This window comes from Vulpes lagopus, chromosome 1 (assembly GCF_018345385.1).
Source record: "Vulpes lagopus strain Blue_001 chromosome 1, ASM1834538v1, whole genome shotgun sequence".
Lineage (NCBI taxonomy): Eukaryota > Metazoa > Chordata > Mammalia > Carnivora > Canidae > Vulpes > Vulpes lagopus.
Window position 1 is genome coordinate 42,251,715 of NC_054824.1, and position 21,573 is coordinate 42,273,287.

Here is a 21,573-nt window from a genome sequence, read left to right on the forward strand (position 1 = left end):
TAAAAATCCATTGTCTTCATTTTACCCATGGATAACACTGAGCTAGCATTCCTACCTTGCAACATTTTTATTCTTATAAGATCTTCTATGCTGATTATGAGGAGTAAGAATCATAGGAACTATATTTTTCAGACTCTTTTAGCAGCAGATATCTGGTTTAGATTCTACTGATGAAAGGCTTTTTCCTTAAGATGTGGAAGGCAGTAACAAAAAGGGAGGAGTAACTGCTATAACAGTACCAGGCATGTGCATTTCCGCAAATGGTAGGCAAGATGGTGTGCCACTGACTCTTAGACATCCACTGTACTCAGCTACTTAGATACTTTAGGCATTTAGTATCATTGACAGTTATTTTCTATGATTCTCTCCTCCTGTCTTGATGGAGAGTCAGTAGCCCTTTACCTTTACACTTCCCAAAGTCTTTCAAACTCTACTTCTCTGTGTTAAATCCCTTCCTGTTTGAAATACCTAGAATATTTATTTTCCAGATAGTATCCAATTGATAGTGAAGCCATTAAAAAAACAATAGAAGACTTGGGCAATTTTTTCTCATTTTGTGATTGTAACTATTGTTGGAATCATCTTATTTATACACTATTTGGATTCATCACACACTTTTAATAATTTTTATTCAACTTCTCAGGTTATTTTCTAGCTTGAGGTCTGCAAACTACCACTTGTAGGCTCAATATGGCCTGCCCATTCATATGTACATTGTCTATGGCTATGCTTGAATTGCAGTGTCATAGTCACATAATTGTGACCGAGACTGTAAGGCTCCTCAGACTGAATATACTTACTGTCAAGACCTTTACAGAAAAAGTATGCTGACCACTGTTCTAGACCAATCCATTTTTTTCAATAAATTGCACATTCCTGTATAGTGTAAGAGATGATTTGATTGTATTGTAACATTCTTGTGGCAAATTTAATAATAAAATCCTGCTACCCTAAAAGTGACAAAACTTGAAGTTGTACATATCAGGGATGGGAAATTATATGTTAGAAAATAGGAGTCTTAGAAAATGTACTTTGAGGATGAAGGCCTAATATATGTGGTGATGATAGAGCTAAGATTTGCTGAGTGGTTCAGAAGCACCAAACTTTGTACTAAAGCACTACACAAGCACACGACAATGAAGTTATGTGCTTACATCACTTTGACATAGATGATATTTAACCAAGGAAATGAGAAAGAAAATTAAGTTTCCCCTGGTCATATAGGTAGTTAGTAGCTGACACTAAACTCAAGTCTGACACCAAACTTTGCAGTGTACCTATTGCTAATTATTATAATGCTTGCCAAGATAAAAATCAATGTATTTTTATGAAAGAAATTCTGCACTACCATATTATATTTTATATCATTTCACACTGAAATAGAAAATACCACTCTCAGTTGCATGCTACTAACATCACATACACTCTTTGTGTAGTACTAGTGACTCAGATTCACATATTGTAACATTTCAAAAATGAGAACTTGGTGTGATCCCAGAGAGCAGCTGGAAGAATGGATTTCCCATTCTGTCAGGGCTGTAGTTAGATGTTTCCTCTGACTAGGCTCTTCTCATTACATATCAGGTTGATGGTGGTAGATGAGTTTGTGACTAATTAGAGGACTGCCACCAATCTGGGGAAAATGAATCAAGGGCTTTTAATGTCAAATTCTGGCTACATGCAGTGGACACTCTGATAGGGTGCAATTTTCTATGCTGATAAAAACCCAGCATCTTTTCCTTGAGATTGGAAAAGTAATTTCTACATACAACACCTGAAATCATTTGAAATAAAATCAGAACACCAGAGAACAATTTGGCCGCCTTAACTGCTTGGCTGGAAAACACTCCTTTCTCAGGATTTAGATTTTCCCCTTGGGAGTATATTGTTAGGAGGGGTTGGAGAAGGCAGGATGACGTCAAATTAGACTGATGTTGCAGCTTTAGAATGCTGACATGAACATGCAAGTTTTTCTAATTTTATTGTCAACTTCTTAGTACATGAGGGCATTAGTGATGCATCTTGAAAATGGGTAGATAAATCAACAACTTAGTAGCCTTCAAGACAGTTATACTGTATTAAATACATACCAGCATATACACTTGGAAGAAATGTTACTGTGTAGATCAATTGATTTTTTTTGGCAATTGAACAAATAAGTAAACAATATAGCTAGATCTAAATCTTAGGAAATTCTAGTTACAGGAAACCATCTTCAGAAGACTAAACAATCAATAAAATATTGATAAACATTCTGTTCAATGGAATAACCAATTCTCTGGAAATAACTAGGTCATTCTTAGCAAAACCACTAGAGATACGTATAATCTCCTCAGCATATAGACAGATGGAGCAAATGCTTTAAATTATAAACTCCATTGTTGTTACTCAGCATTATTTTTCAGAGCAGTTTATATTTCTGCTCATGAACACGATATAAATTCCTTCTTTTATTAAGATTTACACATTATTTTATTTTTTATTGTGATAAGTGTTCTCTTTGATCCCCTTCACCTGTTTCACCCAACCCCCACTGACCTCCCCTCTGGCTATTATCAGTTTGTTCTCTATGGTTAAGAGTCAGCTTCTTGGTTTGTCTAAAGATGATCAAATTACCAATATTTAGGGCCATTAAGTTCTCACCCCATTTGTGTAACAGTTGGCACACAGAGGCTGTTAATGATTTGAAACCCTTACGTTGTTCTCCCAACTAATTATTCTAAAGTGCTATATATAAGATTCTTTCCATTCCTGTTGAGAAGATGCACACTTGATTTGCTCTTATTAGAATCATGCACAGCATAGGAAAAATGTCAAAATTCCAAAAGATAAATTTCATTTGATTGGATAGAAAGTCATTCATCTTAATTATTTCTGACATCTTCTGCATTATGCTATGAGTATCTCAAGAGAAAAGAGAGAACTCATCTCCTTTAACAGTAGTTCATTGAGAGTGACATGCTATTGTCATTATCTGAGATTTCTAAAAGCCTACTTAAAAAATCTAGGAAAATAATGAAAATCACAGTCTAAGTGAAATTAAGATGTGCAAAACGAGATATTATGTCAAATATTGGTAGCTAACAAAAGATTTTTCTTAAATGTGTGTAAAATTGCATCCAACAACCATTTTTGTTAAATACATGTGAAAAATAACTTCCAAATTGTCAAATTTAAAATATGAAAAGATTGTCAAACAATTATATTTACATGTGAAGTAATTTATGTATATTATGGTTAAGGCATAATATCGATCTTAACTTCAGAAAATGTTCACTTGCCTCATATGATGCTATCAGCCTTCAGCGGTTTGAAATAACATACCTCTTAGAATGTCACATGTTAGGTAGGGTTATGATGCCAACTGTTTATTCCAGGATCTATCAATGAGGATATAGAGCAAAACATGATTAATAGAAGGCAATTGTGAATACCCCAGTAGATAAAATTTTCAACAGTAACTAGAATGGGTTAATTTTATAAATTACTCTAAGCTGTGTGAAAAAGGTTGAAGACAGGATTAGAAGTGAAAGTGACTATTGAAAATTTGCACAGTGATCTGAAGCAATGGAGGATGAGGATAGGTAGTGGAAATAAACAATAAAGAGAAAAAAAGACAGGTTAGATATTTCATCTAAGTTAAACAAAAAATATTAGAAGCAGAAGCTGGAATATCAATTATGTTTTTCACTATATATATATGGTTATATAAAATGAGCAAGACATACAAATGCAATTATATTAGAATGTAGGGAAGGGAGTTCTGAGAACTCCTCCCTGAGGTACCACCAGTTTTAGTACATGAAATCTAAAGGTCTTATATTCATTCGTGTTCTTCTGTCTCCTTGATTCATCATGTTCTCATCAGGAATAATTGTTCCAAATATCCTCCACTTTACTACAGGCTGCTTCTGAAGCCTGTAATATCTATTAGTCACCATATGGATGTCAAATATCTTATGCACATTTTTTGCTTGATCTTAATGCTCCTTATTTTTGCTTCCAGACATTTCTTACTTGTGACTGTGTGTTACCCAGCTGACTTTATTACCATCTGCTCCAACATATACATGCTGATCAAGATACATCTACCTCTTTCCTACATGTTCAAGTTCCCATCTTGCTGCGGAACTTAAACCTTTTTTTTTTTTTTCAAAAAAAAGAAAAAAAGAAAAAAACAAAACCTTTTTTTTTTTTCAAACCAAAAAGGAATGCCATGGCTTTTCCTTACTCTGTCCTAGTCTTTCCCACCCTTCAACAATCAGCTTGGCTCTTGTTTCTTTAAGAAATACTACAGCTGTCAATCCAGTCCATATGAGGACCACAGAATTGTAGAATTACCCAACTCTAGAATTGGAAGGAAGCTTCAGGAACACCTTGCAATAATCCTGTTATTAGCTAGATATGAAAATGAAACTTAGGTATGAGTTGAACTCACCTAGTTAGTGGAAAGTTATCCTTTCCTCTTCAATAATTTCTGATGACTTCTATTACCTGATTAGTAAGGAAGGCTACATAGTATTCTGAGGAGAGCCCAGACACTGGACACAAACTTGTGCTTGAAAACCAAATCTTCTAGTTATTGGCTTTGTGTTCTTAACGAAGTAGCTTTTGACTTTTTTATCTTTAAAATGGCAACAATAATAAATATTTCCAAATGTAATTATAAGATTTTAATAAGAAAATGAAGTTGTTTTCTGTCTTGTTGCTTTGCAACGTTTAGTAAATGTTTAATTTGTGCATGTTTATTTTTCCCAACTTGCATACACTTTTCTAAGGCCTGAAAAAGTACTTTTACTTTTTTTATTGTATTACTTTCATTAGCTAACCCAATGATTACATATTAAGGACTTAGTACATCTTTTTACATGGATTTAACATCTTTTTAATGGATTTAACCTTCTCTTTATGTTTCTACTTGCTATTTTCTTATGCAAAGTCTGTTCATAAAGGACATAGAGAATAGAAATGCTTACAAGAGGGCTACCCTTATCGGCTGAACACACATAGCAAAAGAACAACTAAAAACTCAGGGATTCTACCACCTCAATAAAATATGTATACATACAAATACTGAACATCCATTTACCAATATTGGCCAAGAATTTGAAATACATTATATGAAATAATAGCTATTGTCTGGGGATCCCTGGGTGGCGCAGTGGTTTGGCGCTTGCCTTTGGCCCAGGGCGCGATCCTGGAGACCTGGGATCAAATCCCACATCGGGCTCCCGGTGCATGGAGCCTGCTTCTCCCTCTGCCTATGTCTCTGCCTCTCTCTCTCTCTCTCTGTGACTATCATAAATAAATAAAAATTAAAAAAAAAATAGCTATTGTCTTTTTCCATGTAAATTAACCCAAGAAAAAATAGAGTTTATGATACTGGGGAGAATTTTTCATGGATCTGATATTGTTAAGCATTGGAAAGTTTTATAAAATTATGTTTTATAAACATTTTTCTTAAATTTTTTAAATGAAAAATTCTTATTTTTTAAAATGAAAGATTCTTATTTTTTCTTAGAACTCTTTAGTGGCAGGCCTCTTGGCAATTAGACTAACATTCTTCATGGATTAATGCCACTTTGTCACAGAGTGACAATGTGGGCAGAGGTACTACAAAAAGTTGTGATAACCTCATCATACAGAATTTCTGTGACTAATTTTACATAGTATTTCCTTCAATATTGTTCTGTAATGTCAAATTAGTAAAGGTGGATTTAAGGATGGAATAAATTATATGAGCACTCAATATTCATGTAATCTCTAATTATATAGCCTAGTATCATAAAATTAATATAACATCCCCATAAGAATTCTTGGTAAAGAAAATTAAAGTATTAATTTTCTGTTAGAAACACTTCAAAATAGCTGTAATTCTGCGTTCAGAAGTGGTGTCAATGCATCACAAATATAAATAAAATGTAAGTTCCAAACTCAAAAAGTAAAATGTTTAGTAGTATTCTATGCTTCTATGTGCACAGATAGGACTTAGGTATTTTAATATGTGGTACTGAAACTGAACTTGGGATTGCAAACACACTGATGTGTTTTCTTTAAATGTAGACACTGAATATAATAAAATTCCCACAGTTTAAAACAAGGGTCAAGCCAAAAAAAAGCAGCGGTTCTGAATATTGTTTCCTGATGTCAAGATGGGAAAACACAATTTCAAGTTTAAGATATCCTTCATTGCCTCCTCCCAAACATTCTGCCATTTAATACCAGCTGAACTTTTCCCGAAGGTAAAGAAGACCTGAGAGACATTTTTAAAGTTGTGAAGTTCATGACCTTTGTAGCATAGTAATAGATACGTGATTATTTAAAGCCAAGATATTTAAATAAAGATAGTTAATTTTTTTTTTTTTTTATCAAAGGAGTATTTTCTTCCTTGCCAGTTGTCAAACCACATCTACTTAGGGCAATATTATGGATATTTGTGGACACCAAAGATGTGAAAATCTTTTGTAATATGTTTTGAAAGATTCCAAATATTCTAGATAGCCTCCTTCACCTTTACTTATACAATTGTGACAGAATTATCAGTAAAGATGTATGTACTTAATGAGAAAATGATAACAGCCTCACAAGGAAACTACAAAGAAGAGACCTAATCCTCAATCCATTAAAACAAGACATCCTTTCTCAAGCCAAACACTTTGCCATAAACTGTATCCTCACTGTTACACAGCCTGGAAAGAACACTTGCTCTTCCTCACTATCAAGAGCCTCTTCACTATTTATTGTGTTTAAGTCTCTGCCCCAAGCTCTAACATTCGTGTCTCCAGGCTATGCTAACCTGGTTCCTTTAGCCTTTTCTCCTAGGACCCATTTCTTCAGTTGTTAATCATTTTTATTATTCCTCTTTGGTTTCTTTCCAAATTCTTTTTATCATGACTCAGTTAGGGGATGTCAAATGAAACCTACTATGCTAATAAATATTTGACCAGTGCTGGAGTTAAGAAGAAAATGTCCTTTGTGATTTATATAGACACTCCTCGCCTGAAGTCTCCTTAGCTAAGGACTAAAGATAGAGGAACTTTGAGTTCTTGAGGTTTAGCTAAAAAATGGCAAAATCAGGTTACTGTCACTGTGGGAAGGGTTGGAATTGTGAAACTGATTCAAATTATGTAGGAGGCATAGCATTAGGACACAATGCCCTAAGGACAGACTTAAAAGTAAAACAAGACACTAAGTAGCAAAACCAAGAAGAACTTGAAATGCAGTGGGAAAGAGGTTTTAGATGAAGTGATGAGGTCTTTCACAAACCTGTTGACTGAAGTTGAAGTAACCCCGGATTCACCATTATTGATCAGTTGCCTGTATGTTCAGAGTCAGGGCAGAGCGAGTCCAATGTATATTTAAGGCAGCTATTATTTTTGTTGCAGATTCAGAATACCTGGATATTTTATCAGTTATTAATGATATATGTAAAGCTGACTTATTTGTAATTATTCCATATATTGGAATAAAAAATTCCATAATAAAATTTTGACCTACATAATGCAAATCTTCTGTCTCCAAATTCTCAGCTGAAGAACCATTCATTTTGAGATTTTACCAAAGTAAAGATGTTATTTTACCAATGTGAGACAACTAAAATGTGGAACAACTTCTCCTCTTGCCTGTCGTATATAAACATAGGTTTGTAATTTTGTCAGTTTATTAACTGTTGTATCTTCAGTGCCTGTAATATTGTGGCAGTTCAGTAAACATTGTGGCAGCTCAATGAATGAATGAACAGTATTCTCCTCTGGTTTCCTGTCTTTGTGAGGGGCAATGCTGTATCCACATTAAGAAAGAAGACTCCACCTTGACAGCTCTGTTTCCTGTGCCTCCTTCTTCCATCCAGCCCTTTACCATGTCCAAAAGTTCAATTCTCCAATCTGACCCCACCTTTCCCTTTGTTACATGTTTGACTTAGTTCATATCCTTTGAACTACTTCACCTGATTCATTAACATTTGTTAGAACTCTCCCTTTCTCGCTGTAGACAATTCTCCAAAATACTGCCAAAATAATCAGCATAGTCTTTCTAAAATACAAGCCTGATTGTGACACATCCCTACTTTACAGTTTCATATTTGATATTGAGAAAAACTACTTGTTAAACACATGGGTTCCTTGCTATATCTATGTGTCATTTTCCTGTTTTTCTTTTTTATAGTCCTATTGTACCACCCAAAATGATATAATCATACAGAAAACTTACCAGTCACTATACATCATTGTGCTTTTGTACATGCTATTTTTATCCATTGAAAATACTTATTCCCTTTTTTTCTTCAAGTGCTATTCAATTAACATCTTTATGTTTCTCTCAGCAGCAGTTAACTCTGGTGACCACACATCTCTGCTTAGAAATTTCTATTCATTTGGATTTCAAAGATTTACATTCTCTGGCACCTTCTTATACTCCAGTAACAGCTTTTTTGAGTGTCCTTTTGTCATTCCACCTATTCTAATATTTCATCTATTAAAACATTAAATACTCACAGGTCTCTGAGCTCAGATCTAAACCCTGATTTCATTTAGTTCTATATTCCCTTTGCAGTAGATCTAATCCAAAGCGTGTCTTCAATTTCTTTTTTATGTTTAAAAAACAATTTTTTTAGCTTTGTTGCGATGTCACTAAATTATCTCTGCTACTCAGACATCCTCCTGAGCTCTAGACATGTGTATTCAACTTGATCTATCCTCCTAGATAGCTCTCATGCACCTGAAACAAAACATATTTAAACATGTATTCAACCTGTTTTTCCTCTGTATTTGTCCTGTTTTAGAAATGCAACAACATCCTGTCAATTGCTCATCTAGATACTCTCATTCTCTCTTTCACTCTGCTCCTCTAACTTTTGTCTATCTCTGTGGCCACCTCCCCAGTTCAAAGCATCAGTATCTCACTCTCTTACCTGGAAATTCAATACTACCTCCTCTAGAGCCCAAGTTATGTTTTGAAAATACAAGTCTGCTTATGTCAAATCACTCCTTAAATCCTTTGTATGTCTTTCCATTTCTCTTAGGTTAAAGGAAAAATGTGAACATGGCTTGTAGGACCTACTTCTCACATTTAACCACCCAGATCCTGCCTCTGATGCTTTTTTTTTCTCTCTGCATCTGAACTTCACAATAGGGATGCCTGGGTGGCTCAGCAGTTAAGCCTCTACCTTCAGCTCAGGGTGTGACCCCAGAGTCCTGGGATCGAGTCCCACATCGGACTCCCTGAATGGAGCCTGCTTCTCCCTCTGCCCGTGCCTCTGCCTCTCTCTCTCTCTCTCTCTCTCTCTCTCTCATGAATAAATAAGTAAACTCTTTTAAAAATTTTTTTTCACAATAGTACATAATCTGTACTCTGTAGACCAGTGTTGTAGCTATCATTTAAGTATAAGTTTCTTTCCCAAATCATAAGATTTTTAAGTTCAGGATATGCCTAACATAGAGTTTGGTATTTATTAAGTACCAAAAATATTTGGTAAATATTTGTTGAATGACTGAAAAATTGAAGCCTGAAGGCTTTAAAAGGAAATGCATTAGTATTATGCCTAGAATTTTTATGCCTTAAGGACACAATTTAAGCATTCTTTATTATGAAAAGAATATCTCTTTTATCAGAAAAATATCAGTTTCAATTTTTACCACAATGTTTAGCATCTGTCATTATTATCTTCATTATTTTTATTACAATGTTTTTATATGCCTACCATTGCACTAAGCCCTTTACAAATATTATCTGTGATTATTCATACTCACCCAGTGAGGTAGGTACTATTATTGACCTCATTCTATAAATGGTGAAACTAATATTCAATGAAGTTAAATAACTTCCATTAATATCAAATGTATATTCAATATTGAAACCAAGACATGCATATTTCACTGTAGAGCTCCTATTCAATCTCTTTGCAATTATTTTATAAACATAGGATTTTTTTTTGTTTGTCATTTTAATTCTTTCTTTTTCTGCTGTAACATGGAATAATTCAGGATATTGCCTTATTGCTCTGCCTCTGCCCAAATTTAAGTTTTATGTGAAAACTTTTTTTTCTTATTTGTAGGTTGGAAATAACTCCACTTTGTTTCCCTCGTATCCTCCTTCCATTCTCTCTGTCTCTTTCCCTCTCTTCCCTCTATCCTTCTCTCTTTCTTTTACCTCATTTATCACATTTTTATTATTAATACATTTACCAGGTGCTTCACTAAACCCTACAATGAAAAATATAAAAAAAATACTGTCCAAGCCAGCCTCCCCTCCTACCACTACTCCTCCTGTTCCACATTGAATAGTCACAATTCTTGGGGATTTTAATTAGAACCTCACATATTTTTAAATAACAGTTGTGCTTAAAAACTGTCCACTGCTTTCCACCGAATTCTGAATAAATCTGAGTTGATTTGTACTTCTTCCAATATCCCCTTGGGAACTTAGCTACCTCCTGGTCTGGTGTCTTATCACTTTTTTGCTCTCTCACTGTGCATAAGTCAAGCAGATTGCTGTACTAGGCCAGGCTTCTTCCCCTTCAGGCCTTTGCCAGTGCTTGCCCCTTTGTATGAAACATCTTCCATGACATTTTGACTACTTGTGTCTTCTTTCCAGCCTAGGTATCAACTTCAACCTTTCCCTCAGAATAGTTCTTTCTCACCATCCATTGTAAAGTAGTGTGGTAACCTCTATCCATTCTGGCTTAGCATTCTTCTGGATTCTTTTTCTAAGTTGTCACTGTGTATTTATGTGTTCATTTACCTGTTTCTTAACTGTCTCCTAGCCTAGACTGAAAACTATAGGAAGTCAGGGACCAAGTTTGTTTTGTTTACCATATTATTATACAGGCATTTCACACTGGGTCTGGCTAATAAGTATTCATTGATTAAGTGAATAAATTAGTTTTGCAGTTTCAGATGTTAAAGTGAACTTGACACCTCCTGCCTTTTTTTGCATCCCTGAAATAAGTATGATTCAAGCTGTGCAAAGAAAATGCTTTGGTCCCTTTCTCTGGCTCATAAGTTGACAAGCCAGCATGGACCCTCAGGTCCTGGTGTCAATTCAGAGGGCTCTGATTTTGCTCTTTATCAGATATTGAGAGCAACATCACAGGACAGCATGATGTCTTGTGTTCTTTGGCATGGCAGACTCTGAACAGATGGGTTGAGTGGCATCCAGCCTGATTTAGACCTTCAGTGAAGTTCCAGGGGACAATCAGGAATGGTCTGGGGGCAGGCAGAGCTATAATATAGAGAACATTCATTGGTTGAGACAATTTTCACAGTTAAATCTTAGAAAACTTAAGCAGAAAAAAATATTACCCTGAATACTTGTGTGTAAACTTAGTAGTGTTACTCAAAGCAGACCAAACTGTCATTCTCTTTGTATTACACTCACTAGTAATCAAAACTCATCCCCTACCAGACGCTCTTTCTAGCTAATGTTCATTAAGATAATTCATTTATTTAACATCACTTTAATGCCTACCTATCGGCAACATAGCCATCACATTATAAAAAAAAATAATAATTTAGGGATCCCTGGGTGGCTCAGTGGTTTACTGCCTGCCTTTGGCTCCAGGGCATGGTCCTGGAGTGCCAGGATTGACTCCCGCATCCGGGTCCCTGCAATGGAGCCTGCTTCTCCCTCTGCCTGTGTCTCTGCCTCTGTGTGTGTGTGTGTATGTGTGTGTGTGTGTGTGTGTGTCTCATGAATAAATAAATAAAAACTTTTAAATAAATAAATAAATACATACATACATAAATAAATACATAAATAGTTTCAGAGAGAGTTAGAATATATTAGATATATCCTTATATTTTGAGCCAGGAGAATGCCATTTTGTGACTTTGGAAAAATGACTTCCACTGCATGTGCTTCTATTTGTCCACTTAGAAGACTGGGATTTATAGTGCTGCTTACTCACAGATTTCTATGTAGGCTAATAAGATAAAATCTGAAGTGTTAAGAAGTATAGCAAATACCAAAGGTCAGCTTTTAAAACTCCATCAGTATGAAATCAACTGTAAGCTCACATTCTATCTTTTTCTGGATTTACTATTATCTGATGTTTTAAAAATGGACCAAGGGATCCCTACGTGGCTTAGCAGTTTGGCACCTGCCTTTGGCCCAGGGTGCGATCCTGGAGTCCCAGGATCAAGTCCCCTGTCGGGCTCCTGGCATGGAGCCTGCTTCTCCCTCTGCTTGTGTCTCTGCCTCTCTCTCTCTCTCCCTCTCTCTCTTTCTATGTCTATCATAAATAAAAGAATAAATAAATCTTTAAAAAAAATAAAAAATAAAACTGGACTCCATAGTTGGAGTCTCTTCTCTTATCTCTTTGACTTACTCTGGAGTTGAGTTCCCTCAATTTCGGTTGCCCTGCTCCCCATTAGCTAGAAAGATTTACATGGTAGTTAGGCTTTGAAGACAAAATGGGCTTAAGGTGATTTTTCTGTCTTCCACAGACACTCAACAGAATCTGTTCCCCCCCCCCACCCTTATAAGTTTCCTACCACTGCTGTCACAAATTATGGCAAATTTAATGGCTTAAAAAAAACACTTTTTTTTTTTAATAATTCTGTAGGTCAGAAGTCCCAAATGAGTCAACATGGCTTCACTCCTTTTGAGGCTCTGAAAGAAAATCTGTCTCCTTGCTGTTTCCAGCTTTGAGTCACCCCTCACATTCCTCAACTTTTGGTCCCTCTTCCATTCTCAAAGCCTGTGGTGTAACACCTTCAAATCATTTTCTTTGTCTCTGATTTCTGCTTTTCTCATTACATCTACTCTTCTGACTTTAATTGTGACCCTCTTAGCCTCTTCTTATAAGAATTCTAGTGATTATATTGGCTCCACCTAGATAATCCAGAATAATCACCCAATTTCAAAATCCTTAATTTAATCACATCAGCAAAGTCCCTTTTGGCATGTAAAGTACCAGGAATTAGGAGACATTAGAACATGGGTAAAGGGACAATATCCAGCCTACCAAATTCTTCTTTTCTTCTTTACCAAATACACAAACTGGTATGGGATGTGTATGACCACAAGGTATCAACTCAAGGCTAATCTCACTAAGCATCATTATTACATTTCATGTTGATGCACTCAGTTAGGTTGCTTCTCTCATCATCTCACTGTTCTTTGCCAGTTATAACATACCCAGAATTCTGTGTCCACATGACACACTTCTGGGTGCCCAGCCTTCCCATAACCATGTTACCTGCCAGCACTTTCAAGAGCCTCTGTGGTTGAAGATCACTTTTCATTGAAGTCTGGAATATTGCTGATATTGCTGATGGTATGTACTATTACTTTCTCTAGGTCCAAGAGTATTTGTGGCAAACTTCCATTTGATCTAAGTATCTATTTGAATAGTAATATGAGAGATTCCTTAAGAACAGAATTTTGCATAGAAAAGAAAAAAGATCAATATCTTAATTCAGGGCTAGAATGTATACTACATAACATTTTCTGACTAAGCACATATGCCTTACATTGGGATCTAGCAGCCGTTTTCATTTTTTCTTTACTGAAAATCTACATAAAATTTTGCTCGAGTATGATTGAAATTTTTTAATATTCTGTTACTGTATTATTATTTTTAAAGCTTCTTCCTGCACTGGTGGATATTTTTCTTTTCTTTTTTGCATGTTTCACACTGTTCCTGTTCCACAGTGGTTTGAATTTAAAAAATGACTTCTATGTAAGAGACTTTGTATCTGTAGCAGAGAATTTTTTCTGTCTTTATTCAGATTTCAGATCTTAGATAAGAGAACCCTCCCTAACTGACTTCTTAGCAGGCTATGTGTTTCCACAATATACTTTCTAAAATGTATTCCTTTTCTCTCTCTCTCTCTCTTTTTTTTTAAGATTTCAACTTATGTGAGAGGGAGAAAGAGAGAAAGAGAGAGAGAGGGAGAGAGAAAGAGAGAGGAAGACAGTATGGGCAAGTGGAGTGAAGGCAGAGGGAGAAGCAGACTGCCTGTTGAGCAAGGAGCCTGATGCAGGGCTCAATCCCAAGACTCCAGGATCATCCCCCAAACTGATGGCAGACATTTAATTGACTAAAACAGCCAGGCACACCAAAAATGTATTCTTTACATGCATTCTTCTACTCCAGGTTCTCCAAATTCTTTTCCTTAAGCATTCAGCCCATTTTAGATGTCCACTTTGTGTTACCTATAAGCTTTGATCTGGGGTCTCAGTGGTTTGTACAAAGAATCATGACCACTGCTTTGATGAAGCCTAAAATCTAGTGAGCAATCAATTACATACATTGGTATAGTATGTTACAAGAAATTGTCATTTCTACCCAAAGAGAAACCATTGGAGGTCATGCACGGGCCAGGTCTAATGTTTCTGCTGTTTTTCAACAACACCATATCGAATGTCCTTAGCATAGAGTGGGAATGAGATAAATATTAATGACTGTCCATGAAGGAAGACATTTGCCTACAGAACCATGGGACAGATGTATACACAGTTTTCTGAGAAATCAATGCCCTCTTGAAAAATTAACGATATATAAACACTAGGCATCCTCATGATAACCTGATTTAGAGATTCAGGACTTGATAGGTATAACATTCTAATTAAAGCTCTCTGCTTTCCCTGGACCTCATTTCTTTCAGCAAAACAAGTTTTCATGACTACTTATGTCTATTATTAACCTTCTATTCTAGGATAAAATAGGACTTGTAAAATACAATTCAAAGGTGCATATTAATGTTTAAAAAGGATAAGCTTTGGAGCTACATGATTTATAATGAGCAGGTTATGAAACGAAAGGTTTTGTAAGTGATAGAGATACAGCACAGTATACAACCACCATAATTTGGGGAAAAGCCAGCTGCTGTTTCTGGAGTTTTATTCACCAAATGAACTCAGTACTTTGTTGCTTAATTGAGCTCAAGATAAGAATACATAATCTAATGCGAGACCACAAATTTTGCGACAGGAAACACATCATAATGCCTAACTTGCAATTCAAATTATAAACTAGCCAACCATCATAAAGCCATTTTTCCTACATGGTGAGTCATCTAATTTACAACTTAGAAAAACAATGACAATTCATGTTCTAATTTTATTTGTGATGCTTAACAATGTTATAGAGCATGTAAGTGTTTTCTCTGTGCTAAATTTAAAATCAATATAAATCAGATGTGTTTGAATTACAAGACTTTTGCAATAGAAAAAAATAACAGCTGCATTTCTGATGTTGATATTTGACAAAGTTTTCTTTATATAAATAAATAAAATGTGAAAGCTTAATTATTGCTCATTTTAACATACTACTTGATATATAAATACATACCTGATCATTCATGTCTCTAAATAGAAGAATGTAAGTAAACATGCTAACACAGGACTCTCAGTTTCATTTTAGAGTGATTATATTCCTTTTCCATTATTAGATGGATGCCACTGTAATGGGCTCATGCCATTAAGTAAACATATTGCTCCCACGTCTGTGCTCTGCTCCCAATTAATTCTCCATGCAGTAATCAAGAATGTTTAGAAAATGTAAACCATTTCATAACACTTCCCTACTTACACATCACATTACCCTTACCATTGTTTACAGGATCCCACTTCATATGGTCCTTGCCTAGTTCTTTAGCCTTATCTCCTGTCACAAACTTACCTTACACATCATGACTCAGCCTAACAGGAATTTTTTAGTTCTTGGAAAATTCCAAACTCTTTTCAGCCCCAGGGCCTTTGCACAGATCAATCTGTAGAACACTATTTTGCCATAGCAATGCCTTTCTTAATTTCTCAGTTTGAACATTGCCTTGTCAGAGAGTCTTTCCATCATCACTTAGTGTTAGGTAGGTCACCACTGCACATACAGATATTTATAATCTCTCTTAGAAATCTTTGAGCTTTTTTGTCATGGGAATTTATTAGTTTATTTGCTCTACTCACTAAGCAGAGGGATAGGAGCCAGATCTGTCTTATTTAATGATATTTTTAGCTTTAGTGTTGTGATGACATTCTTATATAAAAATTTTAGATTTTATAAAAATTCATAGATTGAATGAATGAATGAAAGAGAAAGCTCTGTTGCATTTATCCTGTAATGCTCATCATTTGCTCTCTCTGAGACTGTGAGAGAATATGCTGCAGATGGGGAAAATAGAGGACTGTTGGCCAGCTCAGCATGGGGATTCCAGCAGGTGTGGATGATTGGAGTTTCTGTTGAGTCAGAGTGCATTCTTCAATTTTTGTTAGGGTTCCAGAAGATGAACACTGTAATTCATATATTATTGATTGTAGTCCAGCCTTCACTAATTAAGTAGAGTGGTTGATGAATACACAAGGAGCATTATGGATCAGTAGGTGCCAGATGCTTTAGTTGGATCATCCTGCTATTGGTATAATTGTTGGTCCTCAAGGCTCTTCAGGGCTGTATACATGTGCTGGAGTACTCTGGTCAGGGAGGGAGGCATATTAGAAAATCATTGAGGTAAGCACTCAGTCATTGAGGTTTTCATTGAGGAAATCTAGTTCACCAGCCAAGTCATGAAAAATTGCTCATATGATTATGAATGAAACTCCCTTTGAATGAGAGCAATGTAGTGAGTAAAAGGAAATGATCTATGCTTAAAAATCATTTCACTGAGGATACAGAATAATAAGATATAAATATATGAAAGACTTCTGAGAAAAGGAAAGGTGAATTAATTTTTTTCTGTGGTTTTTACAGCAAAATCTTAAATTCTTGCCATTAATGATAGTATTGGAGACCATAAGGACTCAAAAGTGTTGGCTAAGAATCTATAGCACAATTAGATGAGAGGAATATTAGCATACCTACAATCAACTACTTTCGACATTTCATTTTACTTATAAATAAAGGAGTCCAGGACTAATAATATCAACGATTAAATCTAATATTTGAATATAATGTACTCAATAGACTAAAATGATAAAGTTTCAAAGGCAACCTGGGTGAGTCTGAAGGAGATCACTACCACTCTATGATATTTTGGTGAAGTAGTAAAGTTGTTTTTCAAATGCTCATTGTTGTCTACAATCTGAGAGATGGTTATGAAACAACAAATGGTATATTATCTTACTGATTGTTCATTTATTTTTGGATTTTTGTGTCAAAATATTGTAGTTGCCACAAAATATTGTAGTATAGTTTCTTTGTGTAAAATCAGCTTTTATAGCTTTTGACAGCTGTAACCATCAATTTTTATTGCTGGAATATTAAAGTTGTTTGGATACAATTTTGAATTATGTGTCCAACTACAGTCAATTTCAAGTACATTTCTGCTCTGAAAGTTTCTTAATTTAGTAAGATGATTACTTTAACAATATGCTTTACCAAAATGTGTATTCATATAATCCTTATAATGATAACCTTATCTTCAATATTGAACTTAACTATTTTGCAATAGCATTTTTGCAATAATACCTGAAGATTACATTAACCATATTAACTTCCAAAATATAAAATCAAGCCAATATTAGAAATAACTGTTTTCCTATTTAATTTTGTAAATTATATAGGTATAAATATGTCATCATTCAATTATTTGCAAAAGTATTCTGTACATGAATCTAACACCTTAATAGCCATCATTTTTTGTTTTATAAACTTATAAAGAAAACTTTTAATCAAAATAAGTAGAATTAATTAGAATAGTCATTTGATCTCAATGAAAAGTCATGCCTTCTCTATAGACAACTCCTATAGTTGCATGTGTTATTCCTATTTGGTTTCAGTACAATTGTCTTAAAATAATGTTTAACATGAACCAGATGCTACTATTGTTACTTTAACTTTTTTGTTTCTTGTGATCTTCATGAGATTAGTGATGTCACTTTGTTGCCCATGGTAGATGATAAATATCAGCATACATTTGGGGAAAGTTACTTCTTGATTTTTGACATTTTTAAGAAACAAATCCAGTGTTATTTTTCATTAAGCTTGCATGGTAATACTTTCATTACATTACTAGCTAAAAGATCTGTTGCAAAATTTTTTTAAATATTGCAATCAGTAAAAATAAATAAATAGTCTTATACCACCATTCAGATAAAGATGAAACTTTTGAGGCAACAGCATTCAGATTTTAAGAATCTGAGTCTTATTCGGTACTGAGACAAGACTACTGAAGCCCTATTTCGCAAATGCATACTATATATATATATATATATTACCCTATAATTCCTCATTTTCCCTTCTGGCCCTCTTAACCTACGAGCCTGGTGGCTTCATTCATTTCAAAAGCCAAGATATGGGCCATCCCCTCACTGGTCAGTATAGCATATTTCCTACAGCATAATTCCCCCACCAGCCCAGAGTAAAGAAGCACTTAATACTGAGTTGCTCACATCTGAACACAACCGTTTTGTAAGAATCTTTCCTGCCATTCTTGAAAGAGAGATATTAGCTAGAAAGAATTAAGAACAAAATGCTTTTATCTGCTTATCATTCTGTTTTGACCAGTTGTAAAATTGGGGACTTTGTTTAGTTTACAAGTGTCTCACATTACCAGATAAGACCATGGTAGAAGTTGGAAGTACAAAGTGGAAGGTTACAAACTTAACTATATGATAAAAATATGTTGTTGAATGTGAAAAGCCTGTAACAAATTCTAAACTTGATAGGACAACAGGACAAGAATTGTAAAATGCAACTGTGCAGGCCAATTGTAAACACATGGAGATTCATCAAGCTGAGGGAAAATTTAAATCTATTAAATCAGCAAGATGTTTATCAGACTATTCCTAGGAACATGCTTTTGTTTTTTTGTGTGTTTTAGTCTTTGAAAGTGGATCCAGATCCTGAAATGGAGAGACATTTATGGCAAGATTCTGTATAATGTTTGGAATGACCCAATAAAAATAGAGTTCCTCGATATTTGGTTTGACCTCTTATAGTTTTTATGATATCACTGAGTCCCTTTACTTTATTTGCCTCTGATGTATTTCCATCATGCATCTGTGCCTGATTTATTCACTAAATACTGTAACATTCTCCTACATTTGAGGGATAGCATTCCAGCCAAGCAACCACATTGTAGCCAAGCTGTCTCTGTTGGAGTTGGAAATACTCATGATACTCATTTCATTTTGTATAGAAGGTTAGGTAACTGGGACTACAATATAAGATTATTTGGACTAATCAGATTCTCTAGTGCCCTATTTAGATCTCTAGGCAATAACAAAATCATAATTTGAAATCTAAAATTTATTAGAGTATTAGGTGGTAGGAGTTCTTACATGATGTGAAGTCTAGCACCCAGGGTTAGTCATTTCATTTCTCCCTCTGTACTTCAAAACCTGATCCATCAAGGTTTTCTCCATTTGTTAACTTACTCTGAACTTAATCTTACTACTTCATTACCTCCTTAATAGGGAAAATAAAATAATGGATCTATTCCTATTCTAGACTTCCTAAACTTCTTTTAGAAGCCATTATGGTTTCATGGACCATAATTTAAAAGACTGCATCCTAGGGCACCTGGGTGGCTCAGTCAGTTAAGTGTGAGATATGATTTCAGCTCTGGTCATGATCTTAGGGTTATGAGATCCACCTCCACACTCAGCTGGGAGTCTGCTTGAGATTCTCTTTCTCCTTCTCTTTCTGTCCCCTCCCTGTGTGTCTGCATGCTCGCTCTCTCTCTCTTTCCCTAAAATAAATAACTTTTTTAAAAAAAGACTTTGTATCCTATGATTACTTGAAGTTGCTATATAACATAGTAGTGCTTCAGATTTCTAGTCTTGAACTGAAAATTATCCTTCCTTGCCTGCTTCAGGGAAACCTAATGGGTAAATGTATGTAATTGTCCGTAGAAATTACATGATACAGAGAAGGGATTGAATAAAGGAAAGTTAAATTAAAATCTAATTCTGAAGCAGTACTGAGCTTTTGAAAATATATCTAAAGAAGTTATATATTCATTCAATCACATACATTTATTGAGCATCTACTATATGTCACTGTGCAAGGCATTGGACTGGGGATACATGAGTAACATTTTTTTAAAAGGACAGTATCTCTGTCCTCACAAAGCTTAGAATATTAGTGAGATTCTAATAAAATTCTAAACAAAGCTTAAGCCAAATTTCTTGTAATGTAAGACCTTTCACTAAAAGCTTTTTCTCATGCCAGACTTTCACAATTGTGGTTACAAATATAGACAAGAATACCTCCATAACAAACAGAGGGTAGCCTTTAGCTTTGACATATAATAAACAGGTTTACATTGTCAAGCCACTGATTAGGAGGATTGGTAGCCTCTAAAAGACATACTAAAGGATAATAAAAGACAAAGGGAAAAGAAGATATCCTTTATCTGGTAAATAAGAGTTTCTGCACCTGCTCAAAAAAAAAGACTTTTGGCTGGAACAAATACTTAAAATGTCAGGATAATTCAGAGAGGCAACTGGTGAATATCCAATTTTTCACATGGTCACCTAAGCCAAACCTCAGCTTCTCCAACTCTGTAAGTCCATCTATCACTAATTGAAAAGGAGGAGCAAACTCAGATAATGTTTATAACATTTCAGTTCAAAATTCCAGATTCTAAGCTGCATTACTTGCCATAGATACAGGTTTATTCTGGAATACAATAACTGGTATGTTTTCACTTTTTCTAGTTGATTAACAAGGCTCAGAAGTTATATTTTCACTGGAATTCATCTCCTTTGTACTTACAATCTTAGGAGAATTTCTACCTGAGATATAATCATGGAGCTACATTATTTTTTCACTAAAAAGTGAAAATAATAACTATATCACAATAAACCTAAAATCCAATCTTTTAAAAATCTGATTGCCAAACAACATGGTAGGCAAAAAATTGTCTATCTAAAATATGTTTCTAATCTTTAAAATTTTATGAACAATACTACCCCAAAGAACTTTTATTAAATCTTGCTTAATTAAATTAATTTAATTTATTGTTGGATAAAACATTATCCAATGTTTTCTATATATTACAATGTTAGGCTTGTTTCCTCATTTAATGGACACTAGATTTATAGTAAAATGTCAGTTTAACTTACCAAATCACTAAAGAAAATGTACCCAAGAAAAGTAAATTATCCAAATATGCCCCTTTTGCTCTCCCTCACCCTTTTCATCTTATTAACACAATGTTTTCCAAAAAAGCTTTCCTGTTGTTCAATTTCTGAAAAAAAAATACAGATTTGAGACATCAGTTTAACAAAATTAGCAACAAAAAAAAATAAATTATCATTATCTTCTCATGAGTTGGATAAAATATCCAAACTGTTTGAATAGGGAATCATTTGCCCCAATAATTTCAAGAGAATTTGTATAAATTCAAGTTGAAATAAACATTTATGGAAATATTAACATCAATCCACAATATAAATATATATCTTTTATTAATGTCATCATAGTTGCACTCATAGAAAGACATAATGCAATTAGGTAAAAGATTAATAGAGACTTCATATAAATGCATCAAACCCAGTTTTATCATCCAGATATAATCCAGTAAACTTCCATGGTGGTCTTCAGTCAGAATTTTTCCAGGGGAGAATAGGAAATAGAGAGGCTGTGATGCTGTCCGTGCGAGTTATACAAAGGATTGTAGTCAAAAGATG